Source organism: Manis javanica, chromosome 3 (genome assembly GCF_040802235.1).
Source record: "Manis javanica isolate MJ-LG chromosome 3, MJ_LKY, whole genome shotgun sequence".
Classification (NCBI taxonomy): Eukaryota; Metazoa; Chordata; class Mammalia; order Pholidota; family Manidae; genus Manis; species Manis javanica.
Genome location: NC_133158.1, coordinates 169,010,386 through 169,023,352, shown reverse-complemented (window position 1 = coordinate 169,023,352; position 12,967 = coordinate 169,010,386). Strand labels below are relative to the sequence as shown.

At 40.3% G+C, this 12,967-nt stretch overlaps 2 protein-coding genes and 1 pseudogene across 5 annotated transcripts in view; 1 reads left to right on the top strand and 2 right to left on the bottom strand.

The window, feature by feature from the left end:
* Positions 1 to 12,967, bottom strand: part of SLC35G2 (solute carrier family 35 member G2) — a 52,912-nt gene that overhangs the window by 10,419 nt on the left and 29,526 nt on the right. The window lies entirely within an intron of this gene.
* The window catches only part of NCK1 (NCK adaptor protein 1), a 167,028-nt gene that overhangs the window by 124,550 nt on the left and 29,511 nt on the right, over positions 1 to 12,967 (bottom strand). The gene's annotated exons all lie outside the window — the stretch shown is intronic.
* LOC108386406 (serine-threonine kinase receptor-associated protein pseudogene) overlaps positions 1 to 12,967 on the top strand; it is a 34,917-nt pseudogene that overhangs the window by 12,651 nt on the left and 9,299 nt on the right.

Sequence of the window (12,967 nt, the reverse complement as noted above, 5' to 3'; positions counted from 1 at the left end):
TCAAAAAACTACCCAAGAACAAAACCCCGGGGCCGGACGGATTTACCTCGGAATTTTATCAGACACACAGAGAAGACATAATACCCATTCTCCTTAAAGTGTTCCACAAAATAGAAGAAGAGGGAATACTCCCAAACTCATTCTATGAAGCCAACATCACCCTAATACCAAAACCAGGAAAAGACCCCACCAAAAAAGAAAATTACAGACCAATATCCCTGATGAACGTAGATGCAAAAATACTCAATAAAATATTAGCAAACAGAATTCAACAGTATATCAAAAGGATCATACACCATGACCAAGTGGGGTTCATCCCAGGGATGCAAGGATGGTACAACATTCGAAAGTCCATCAACATCATCCACCACATCAACAAAAAGAAAGACAAAAACCACATGATCATCTCCATAGATGCTGAAAAAGCATTTGACAAAATTCAACATCCATTCATGATAAAAACTCTCAGCAAAATGGGAATAGAGGGCAGGTGCCTCAGCATAATAAGGGCCATATGTGATAAACCCACAGCCAGCATTATACTGAACAGCGAGAAGCTGAAAGCATTTCCACTGAGATCGGGAACCGGACAGGGATGCCCACTCTCCCCACTGTTATTTAACATAGTACTGGAGGTCCTGGCCACGGCAATCAGACAAAACAAAGAAATACAAGGAATCCAGATTGGTAAAGAAGAAGTTAAACTGTCACTATTTGCAGATGATATGATACTGTACATAAAAAACCCTAAAGACTCCACTCCAAAACTACTAGAACTGATATCGGAATACAGCAAAGTTGCAGGATACAAAATCAACACACAGAAATCTGTAGCTTTCCTATACACTAACAACGAATCAATAGAAAGAGAAATCAGGAAAACAATTCCATTCACCATTGCATCAAAAAGAATAAAATACCTAGGAATAAACCTAACCAAGGAAGTGAAAGACTTATACTCTGAAAACTACAAGTCACTCTTAAGAGAAATTAAAGGGGACACTAATAAATGGAAACTCATCCCATGCTCATGGCTAGGAAGAATTAATATCGTCAAAATGACCATCCTGCCGAAAGCAATATACAAATTTGATGCAATCCCTCTCAAATTACCAGCAACATTCTTCAATGAATTGGAACAAATAATTCAAAAATTCATATGGAAACACCAAAGACCCCGAATAGCCAAAGCAATCCTGAAAAAGAAGAATGAGGTGGGGGGGATCTCGCTCCCCAACTTCGAGCTCTACTACAAAGCCATAGTAGTCGAGACAGTTTGGTACTGGCACAAGAACAGAGCCACAGACCAGTGGAACAGATTAGAGACCCCAGAAATTAACCCAAACATATATGGTCAATTAATATTTGATAAAGGAGCCATGGACATACAATGGCAAAATGACAGTCTCTTCAACAGATGGTGCTGGCAAAACTGGACAGCTACATGTAGGAGAATGAAACTGGACCATTGTCTCACCCCATATACAAAGGTAAACTCAAAATGGATCAAAGACCTGAATGTAAGTCACGAAACCATTAAACTCTTGGAAAAAAACATAGGCAAAAACCTCTTAGACATAAACATGAGTGATCTCTTCTTGAACATATCTCCCCGGGCAAGGAAAACAACAGCAAAAATGAGCAAGTGGGACTACATTAAGCTGAAAAGCTTCTGTACAGCGAAAGACACCATCAATAGAACAAAAAGGAACCCTACAGTATGGGAGAATATATTTGAAAATGACAGATCTGATAAAGGCTTGACGTCCAGAATATATAAAGAGCTCACACGCCTCAACAAACAAAAAACAAATAACCCAATTAAAAAATGGGCAGAGGAACTGAACAGACAGTTCTCCAAAAAAGAAATACAGATGGCCAAGAGACACATGAAAAGATGCTCCACATCGCTAATTATCAGAGAAATGCAAATTAAAACTACAATGAGGTATCACCTCACACCAGTAAGGATAGCTGCCATCCAAAAGACAAACAACAACAAATGTTGGCGAGGCTGTGGAGAAAGGGGAACCCTCCTACACTGCTGGTGGGAATGTAAATTAGTTCAACCATTGTGGAAAGCAGTATGGAGGTGCATCAAAATGCTCAAAACAGACCTACCATTTGACCCAGGAATTCCACTCCTAGGAATTTACCCTAAGAACGCAGCAATCAAGTTTGAGAAAGATAGATGCACTCCTATGTTTATCGCAGCACTATTTACAATAGCCAAGAATTGGAAGCAACCTAAATGTCCATCTGTAGATGAATGGATAAAGAAGATGTGGTACATATACACAATGGAATACTACTCAGCCATAAGAAGTGGAAAAATCCAACCATTTGCAGCAACATGGATGGAGCTGGAGAGTATTATGCTCAGTGAAATAAGCCAAGCGGAGAAAGAGAAATACCAAATGATTTCACTCATCTGAGGAGTATAGGAACAAAGGAAAAACTGAAGGAACAAAACAGCAGCAGAATTACAGAACCCAAAAATGGACTAACAGGTACCAAAGGGAAAGGAACTGGGGAGAATGGGTGGGCAGGGAGGGATAAGGGGGGGGAAGAAGAAGGGGGGTATTAAGATTAGCATGCATGGGGGGGAGGGAGAAAGGGGAGGGTGGGCTGCACAACACAGAGAGGACAAGTAGTGACTCTACCACATTTTGCTAAGCTGATGGACAGTAACCGTAATGTGGTTGTTAGGGGGGACCTGATATAGGGGAGAGCATAGTAAACATAGTATTCTTCAGGTAAGTGTAGATTAAAAATTTTTTAAAAAAAAAGAAAGAAAGAAAGAAAAGGGGGATTACTCCTTAACAGGATAAAACTATTGGTAAATCAAAGATCAACGCATGCTTTAAATATCCTTAATGTTGATCACTTAAAGGGTGTCAGATGATCAGCTATGGAGGTACTCTTTTCTGATAATATTCCTTTCTCTTAATTAAAAAAAAAAAAGCAGTTACTGTGTGCTGACCTCCAATGAGTTCTGCACAGTGGTATAGAGGGCATGTCAAAGTGTGGGCAAAGGGTCTGTTTGTTTCTACGCAGAAGATCAAGGCCTAGCTTGGATACCCAGAAAATGAACTAAGATACGATATGAGGAGGAGCTTCCGGCATCAGCACTCTCTGGAGGACTCGTGCCGGGGGATGATCATCAAAAAGCCTCCACAGGGATCCGGACGATGCTGCGGTTGTGGCTGCATCCAGCCCACCGTTCCTGGACTTGCCATAAGAAGGAGGAGGGAGATGTCTAGGCTGGCATGTGCATACAGTGAGACAACGAATTTGACTGGATCTGTACTGTTGGAACTCAACCAGGTGTTGGGAGGGGTGCAAGTTGTAGCACCCCAAAATCTCATGACTATAGACTATCTATGGTTAAAAGAACATATGGGATGTGAACAGATCCCAGAAATGGGCTGCTTTAATTTGTCTGATGGTTCAAGTACAGTTGGAAAATATCCATCATATCATAGATAAATTTTCACAAATGCCTAGGGTGCCTAAATGGTTTTCTTGGCTTTACTGGAGATGGCTGGTAATTATAGATTTGCTTTGTTTATGTCACCGTATTCCTATTATGTTAATATGTGTGTGCAAATTAGTTAGTAGTTTAAAACCTATACATACTTAAGGTACTATACAAGAAGATATGTCAAAGAAATAATCAATCCTCCCAAGTTTCCTTCATATGCTACATCTATAGCTTTTCTTCTTCCTTCCTAATTACAAACCTTAAATAGAATTCGTGCCTCATATCGAATTTACCGAGTATCATAATTCCTCCAGGTGGTAAAGATACCTCGAGACAAGTGCTGGGCATAGAAGCCACAGGGCATAAATCTGCAAAGAAGTAAAAAGCTAACCTTTGCAAACAATATGGCTTCTCTCTCACTTACCAACTTTACATTTCCCTGTATGGCCCCGGAAGATGACTGGTTAGCCAGAGACGGGTAAGATTCCTCAAGGGAGGAACAACCTAAGACAGGCACAGTCGCAGGGGGGCCATCAGGTGAGAATTTGGGGATCAACAGAGGTGAGGCTCAGAACCTCACCCCCCCTGCTTTGAGAGAAATCTTCTGCATCCGTGGATGTCTTGCTGCCCTTGTCTAGCCTGGATTAATACTTAGTCCATAGGCACACACCTGATCATCTGATCATCTACATTTGCCTTCTTACAGCACTAAACTATGTTTTCTACCTTTATCTTGCATCTACCTACCACTTCAGCATTTTATTAAAAATAAAAATAATAATAATAATAGGAGAAATGTGGGATCAACATATAAATCAAGTACAAAAATCAAATGAATATTCATATTTGACCTGATGGTTTATAGGTCATATTGCATGATCAAAACCGAAAGTTTCTGTGATGAATACCCTTGTACTGTTCACCATGTAAGAATTTATTCACTCTGTAAGAATTCGTTCACCATGTAAGAACTTGTTCGTTATGCTTCAGAAGATTGGAGACTGACGAGAATTAGGCTTGAGATGGATTAATGATTGTACATTGAGCATTGACCCCCCTATACTGAATTTTATTGTTGTTAACAACCATTTGATCAATAAATATGAGAGATGCCCTCTCAAAAAAAAAAACAAAAAACAAAAAAAAAAAAAAAAAAAAAAAAAGGAAAAAAGAGTATATATTTATATTGGCTTGTATAATATCAAGAAAGTATGGAAAGATACAAGGGAAACTAATAATCATTGGGGTGGGACAAGGAAAAAGAATGGAAGGAAACCTTTGTATTGTAGACTTCTTTTATTTTTATTTTTGAATCATATTGTTCAAAAAATTAAATTACAAACTAAAATAAAATGTTTATCTGTTATTTAAGAAAAAGAGCATACAAAAAATGTGGAAAAAAATATATGAATAGGAGAGTTCATTGTGGCTTACTACAATGACCCTTCATACAGTGGAATACTATACTATGCATCATTTAAAATGACAATGCAGATCCTTATTGACATGGAAAGATCTTTATAGGCTATCATGAGTCATCAAGACATGCATAGGATCTGTGCTGTTAAATGAACCTTTTGAGACGTGCTGAGAGAAGCTATTCCTCCCTCTAAACTGATGAAAAGGGGCCCATATTCTGAGGCTCCAAAGGTTGTCAGCATGATTCTACCCATACTCATGCTGAACCCTGCCTTGTGTAACCTTTAACACCCCTTCTTGTAAAGAGATTCTTCTCTCCCTTCCCTACTGCAACTCACGACAGACTAGAAGCAGCATTTAAGTTTGCTTGTGCTTTGTCAACAGTCTTTGAGCCTGTATCTTTGTGTAAAGGTCCACTGATATAAAGGAAAAAGAATGTGCTTCTCAGCTCCTGCCTCTTGAAGTAGAAAATTAAGTCTTAAATGAACTAATGAAAGTAGAGTTTGAGAGACAAGAATAATAAGTGTGAAGTAACAAAGTAGAAATGCCCTTTCTTACATCAGGCACACTTAGGACTTGGGGAATTTATCATGAGAAAATTAAATGTTTACCCTTAGGAGGTGTGATAATATTCACATTGTATGGAAGTGGCAAATGATCAAAATGAACCAATCCTATAATCAAATCATGAACCTGAACAGATTTACGCAGATTTAAAAAGGGACTGCAGGAAAAATTAATTGTACAAGACTTCAATAAAATAGATATATAGAAACCCACCACAGGCAAAGTCACAAGGAAAAATAACAAAAGAGATATACAGTCTAGTAGTCTCCTATGATAAACTAATGAATGTTATCTCTGTAAAAATATAAAAAGAAATTTGAGAGCAATCTGGACAATTATTTTGAATTAGATGTGTTATACAGGACAGATAACCATATGTAATGGCAGAAAGTGAAATAAAATTATCACTCATATTTCTTCAGATAATGCTTGACAAACAAAATAAGGCACATAATCATTTTCCTCTTAACACTTAAAGCATTCTTGCAATGGACTATCAGAAAGAGACTTAGAAGACAAAGTAGACCTTGATTTACCCAGAGATCATAGCAACATTTTCAGAACTCCAATGGAAACAATCATAACTAGAATAAAAACAAGAATGAGGAAACAAATAGAATTTAAATAGGCAAAACTAATGGCTCTAAAGTCCAGTGAAAACATAAGAAAAGATGGAAGAAGTCATTAATAGCAATACCATCAATAACCAGACATACTGATATTTACATTTGTACAGACAGTGTGCTAAGCACTAAACATGGGTTAACTCAACTTTGAGAGGAAGTGAAACCTTAGGAGGTTTTGGAAGGTGGAAAACTAAAAACTTGGAGAAAGCTAATAGCCTACCTCACTTTGAGCTGAAAGAACTTAAGGGTAAAGGAAGGTATTCACTCTAGAAACTAGTTATGTAGATATAATTGAACACATTCTGTGAAGGGCACCTGGTAGGCCATGTGGAGCACATCAGTAGGTTCTATTGTTGAAAAGAATTTGTTCCAAATATTTCTCTGGAACTTTGTCACACATTACCCCAAATTATTCTATTCTCTCTGTTCTTCTCTCACTCTGTACCCTTCCCAATTCTCTTCCTCTTTCCCTTTTCAATTTTACTCCTATTCCCTACAGAGATCACTGTCTGACATTCTAGCCCAGAAGTAGCTTCCACTTATTGATACAAATGATCTCAGAAAAAATGATACCTCATTGCCTTAAATTACTAAGCCTTATCACTTTCAGAATCAAATTCTGCTGTCAGAATAAAAGAAATTACGTTTTTTTTCATAAACTTGTAAGTTCTGTGATAGGTAATAGGAGTGATGATGACAAAATATGTTTGTGGAAAATAAAACAGCCTTAATCACATGACCACCCTGCTCTTGAGACTCCCACCCTAAAACCTAGCCTCTTGCCATCCACATAAATTGCACACATTTTCACTCCTCTGGGTCTTTTCCCTGTGCCACCTGTACTTAGCATCTGCCTGCTTTTGTAACTTTATTCTCTTTGTGTATGACTTTGTTTTCGACAGTAGCAGTTCCTTCAGTGTGTGATTCTGAGTGGATTTTTAAAATCTGGTATATCCAGGCGGAGCCAGGATGGCAGCGTGAGTAGAGCAGTGGAAATCTCCTCCCAAAAACACATAGAGCTATGAAAATATACCAAAGAAAAATCTTCCTAAAATAGAGACCACAGGACACAGGACAACATCCAGACCACATCCACACCTGCAAGAACCCAGCGCCTTGTGAAGGGGGTAAGATACAAGCCCCAGCCCAGCGGGACCCGAGCGCCCCTCCCCCCGGCTCCCGGCGGGCGGAAAGAAACTGGTGCGGTATTTTTTTTGGCGAGTGCTGTTTGGAAGCCTTAAAGGGACGGGCCCCCGTTGCTAGGGAGGCAGGGTGGCGGGACCGGTGAGCAGGTGCCTGGGACCGGCACCTGAGGACAAAGAATATCCCGCGTTTCTCCCTGCGGGACCGGTGGGCGGTTGCCTGAGACCAGCGCCTGAAGACGGAGGAAATTGCGCGTTTTTCCCCTTTTTTTTTCTTTTTTTGGCGAGCACTTTTTGGAAGCCTTAAAGGGACAGGGACCCCGGTGCTAGGGAGGCAGGGTGGCGGGACTGGTCAGCGGGTGCCTGGGACCAGTGCCTGAGGACAAAGAATATCCCACGTTTTTCCCTGCAGGACCAGGGGGCGGGTGCCTGAGACCGGCACTTGAGGACAGAGGAAATCGCGCGTTTTTCCCCTTTTTTTTTTCTCTTTTTTGCGAGTGCTTTTTGGAAGCCTAAAAGGGACAGGGATCCCGGTGCTAGGGAGGCAGGGCGGTGGGACTGGTGAGCGGGTGCCTGGGACCGGAGCCTGAGGACAACGAATATTGTGCGTTTTTCCCTGTGGGACCGGTGGGCGGGTGCCAGAGACCAGCACCTGAGGACGGAGGAAATCGCGTGTTTTTCCCCTTTTTTTCTCTCTTTTTGGCGAGTGCTTTTTGAAAGCCTTAAAGGGACAGGGACCCCGGTGCTAGGGAGGCAGGGTGGCGGGACTGGTGAGCGGGTGCCTGGGACCAGTGCCTGAGGACAAAGAATATCAAGCATTCCTTCCCTGCGGGACCGGTGGGTGGGTGCTTTTTGGAAGCCTTGAAAGGACAGGGACCCTGGTGCTAGGGAGACAGGGCAGCAGGACCAGTGAGCGGGTGCCTGGGACCGGCACCTGAGGAAAAAAAAAAAAAAAAAAAATCGCGTGTTTTTTCCTTTTTTTTTTCCTTTCTGTTCCCTCTCTCATTGTTGCTATTGTTGTTTTGGTTTGGAGAGTGCTTTTTGGAAGTCTTAAAGGGGCAGGACAGGTCACTTAGACCACAGGCAGGGAATCTGGGGATCTCTGGGCACTCTAACCCCCTGGGCAGCAGGGAGCAAAGAGGCCCCTTAGGGAGATAAATAGCCTCCCGGCCGCTCCCCCTCCAACGGGGCTCCACCATTTTGGAGGAACAGCCCCAGCCAGGCCAAGCCCACAGCAACAGCGGAGATAAACCCCAAATCAACTGGGCAGGAAGCAGAAGCCCTGTCTGCACACAGCTGCCCAGCACAAGCCACTAGAGGTCGCTATTCTCCCAGGAAAAGGCCACAAACCAACAAGAAGGGAAGCTCTTCCAGCAGTCACTCGTACCAGCTCTGCAAACTATCTCTATCACCATGAAAAGGCAAAACTACAGGCAGACAAAGATCACAGAGACAAAACCTGAGAGGGAGCAGACCTAACTAGTCCTCCTGAAAAAGAATTCAAAATAAAAATCATGAACATGCTGACAGAGATGCAGAGAAAAATGCAAGAGCAATGGGATGAGATGCAGAGAAAAATGCAAGAGCAGTGGGATGAGATGCAGAGAAAAATGCAAGAGCAGTGGGATGAAGTCCGGAAGGAGATCACAGATGTCAGGAAGGAGATTACAGAAGTGAAACAATCCCTGGAAGGATTTATAAGCAGAATGGATAAGATGCAAGAGGCCATTGAAGGAATAGAAGCCAGAGAACAGGAACGTATAGAAGCTGACATAGAGAGAGATAAAAGGATCTCCGGGAATGAAACAACACTAAGAGAAATATGTGACCAATACAAAAGGAATAATATTCGTATTATAGGGATACCAGAAGAGGAAGAAAGAGGAAAAGGGATAGAAAGTCTCTTTCAAGAAATAATTGCTGAAAACTTCCCCAAACTGGGGGAGGAAATAATCGAACAGACCATGGAATTACACAGAACTCCCAACAGAAAGGATCCAAGGAGGACAACACCAAGACACATAGTAATTAAAATGGCAAGGATCAAAGACAAGAAAAGAGTTTTAAAGGCAGCTAGAGAGAAAAAGGTCACCTATAAAGGAAAACCTATCAGGCTAACATCAGACTTCTCGACAGAAACCCTACAGGCCAGAAGAGAATGGCATGATATACTTAATGCAATGAAACAGAAGGGCCTTGAACCAAGGATACTGTATCCAGCACGACTATCATTTAAATATGATGGCGGGATTAAACAATTCCCAGACAAGCAAAAGCTGAGGGAATTTGCTTCCCACAAACCACCTCTACAGGGCATCCTACAGGGACTGCTCTAGAAGGGAGCACCCCTAAAAAGAGCACAGAACAAAACACACAACATATGAAGAATGGAGGAGGAGGAATAAGAAGGGAGAGAAGAAAAGAATCTCCAGACAGTGTATATAACAGCTCAGTAAGCGAGCTAAGTTAGGCAGTAAGATACTAAAGAAGCTAACCTTGAACCTTTGGTAACCATGAATCTAAAGCCTGCAATGGCAATAAGTACATATCTCAATAGTCACCCTAAATGTAAATGGACTTAATGTACCAATCAAAAGACATAGAGTAATAGAATGGATAAAAAAGCAAGACCCATCTATATGCTGCTTACAAGAAACTCACCTTAAACCCAAAGATAAGCATATACTAAAAGTCAAGGGATGGAAAAACATATTTCAGGCAAACAACAGTGAGAAGAAAGCAGGGGTTGCAGTACTAATATCAGACAAAATAGACTTCAAAACAAAGAAAGTAACAAGAGATAAAGAAGGATACTACATAATGATAAAGGGCTCAGTCCAACAAGAGGATATAACCATTCTAAATATATATGCACCCAATACAGGAGCACCAGCATATGTGAAGCAAATACTAACAGAACTAAAGAGGGAAATAGACTGCAATGCATTCATTGTAGGAGACTTCAACACACCACTCACCCCAAAGGATAGATCCACCGGGCAGAAAATAAGTAAAGACACACAGGCACTGAACAACACACTAGAACAGATGGACCTAATAGACATCTATAGAACTCTACATCCAAAAGCAACAGGATATACATTCTTCTCAAGTGCACATGGAACATTCTCCAGAATAGACCACATACTAGCTCACAAAAAGAGCCTCAGTAAATTCCAAAATATTGAAATTCTACCAACCAATTTTTCAGACCACAAAGGTATGAAAGTAGAAATAAATTCTACAAAGAAAACAAAAAGGCTCACAAACACATGGAGGCTCAACAACATGCTACTAAATAATCAATGGATCAATGAACAAATCAAAATAGAGATCAAGGAATATATAGAAACAAATGACAACAACAACACTAAGCCCCAACTTCTGTGGGATGCAGCGAAAGCAGTCTTAAGAGGAAAGTATATAGCAATCCAGGCACACTTGAAGAAGGAAGAACAATCCCAAATGAATAGTCTAACATCACAATTATTAAAACTGGAAAAAGAAGAACAAATGAGGCCTAAAGTCAGCAGAAGGAGGGACATAATAAAGATCAGAGAAGAAATAAACAAAATTGAGAAGAATAAAACAATAGCAAAAATCAACGAAACCAAGAGCTGGTTCTTTGAGAAAATAAACAAAATAGATAAGCCTCTAGCCCAACTTATTAAGAGAAAAAGAGAGTCAACACAAATCAACATAATCAGAAATGAGAATGGAAAAATCACGACAGACTCCACAGAAATACAAAGAATTATTAAAGACTACTATGAAAACCTATATGCCAACAAGCTGGTAAACCTAGAAGAAATGGACAACTTCCTAGAAAAATACAACCTCCCAAGACTGACCAAGGAAGAAACACAAAAGTTAAACAAACCAATTACAAGCAAAGAAATTGAAAGGGTAATCAAAAAACTACCCAAGAACAAAACCCCGGGGCCAGGCGGATTTACCTCGGAATTTTATCAGACACACAGAGAAGACATAATACCCATTCTCCTTAAAGTGTTCCACAAAATAGAAGAAGAGGGAATACTCCCAAACTCATTCTATGAGGCCAACATCACCCTAATACCAAAACCAGGCAACGACCCCTCCAAAAAAGAAAATTACAGACCAATATCCCTGATGAATGTAGATGTAAAAATACTCAATAAAATATTAGCAAACAGAATTCAACAGTATATCAAAAGGATCATACACCATGACCAAGTGGGGTTCATCCCAGGGATGCAAGGATGGTACAACATTCGAAAATCCATCAACATCATCCACCACATCAACAAAAAGAAAGACAAAAACCACATGATCATCTCCATAGATGCTGAAAAAGCATTTGACAAAATTCAACATCCATTCATGATAAAAACTCTCAGCAAAATGGGAATAGAGGGCAAGTACCTCAACATAATAAAGGCCATATATGATAAACCCACAGCCAGCATTATACTGAACAGCGAGAAGCTGAAAGCATTTCCTCTGAGATTGGGAACCAGACAGGGATGCCCACTTTCCCCACTGTTATTTAACATAGTACTGGAGGTCCTAGCCACGGCAATCAGACAAAACAAAGAAATACAAGGAATCCAGATTGGTAAAGAAGAAGTTAAACTCTCACTATTTGCAGATGATATGATACTGTACATAAAAAACCCTAAAGACTCCACTCCAAAACTACTAGAACTGATATCGGAATACAGCAAAGTTGCAGGATACAAAATTAACACACAGAAATCTGTAGCTTTCCTATACACTAACAATGAATCAATAGAAAGAGAAATCAGGAAAACAATTCCATTCACCATTGCATCAAAAAGAATAAAATACCTAGGAATAAACCTAACCAAAGAAGTGAAAGACTTATACTCTGAAAACTACAAGTCACTCATAAGAGAAATTAAAGGGGACACTAATAAATGGAAACTCATCCCATGCTCATGGCTAGGAAGAATTAATATCGTCAAAATGGCCATCCTGCCCAAAGCAATATACAGATTTGATGCAATCCCTCTCAAATTACCAGCAACATTCTTCAATGAATTGGAACAAATAATTCAAAAATTCATATGGAAACACCAAAGACCCCGAATAACCAAAGCAATCCTGAAAAAGAAGAATAAAGTAGGGGGGATCTCACTCCCCAACTTCAAGCTCTACTACAAAGCCATAGTAATCAAGACAATTTGGTACTGGCACAAGAACAGAGCCACAGACCAGTGGAACAGATTAGAGACCCCAGAAATTAACCCAAACATATATGGTCAATTAATATTTGATAAAGGAGCCATGGACATACAATGGCAAAATGACAGTCTCTTCAACAGATGGTGCTGGCAAAACTGGACAGCTACATGTAGGAGAATGAAACTGGACCATTGTCTCACCCCATATACAAAGGTAAACTCAAAATGGATCAAAGACCTGAATGTAAGTCATGAAACCATTAAACTCTTGGAAAAAAACATAGGCAAAAACCTCTTAGACATAAACATGAGTGATCTCTTCTTGAACATATCTCCCCGGGCAAGGAAAACAACAGCAAAAATGAGCAAGTGGGACTACATTAAGCTGAAAAGCTTCTGTACAGCGAAAGACACCATCAATAGAACAAAAAGAAACCCTACAGTATGGGAGAATATATTTGAAAATGACAGATCCGATAAAGGCTTGACGTCCAGAATATATAAAGAGCTCACACGCCTCAACAAACAGAAAACAAATAACCC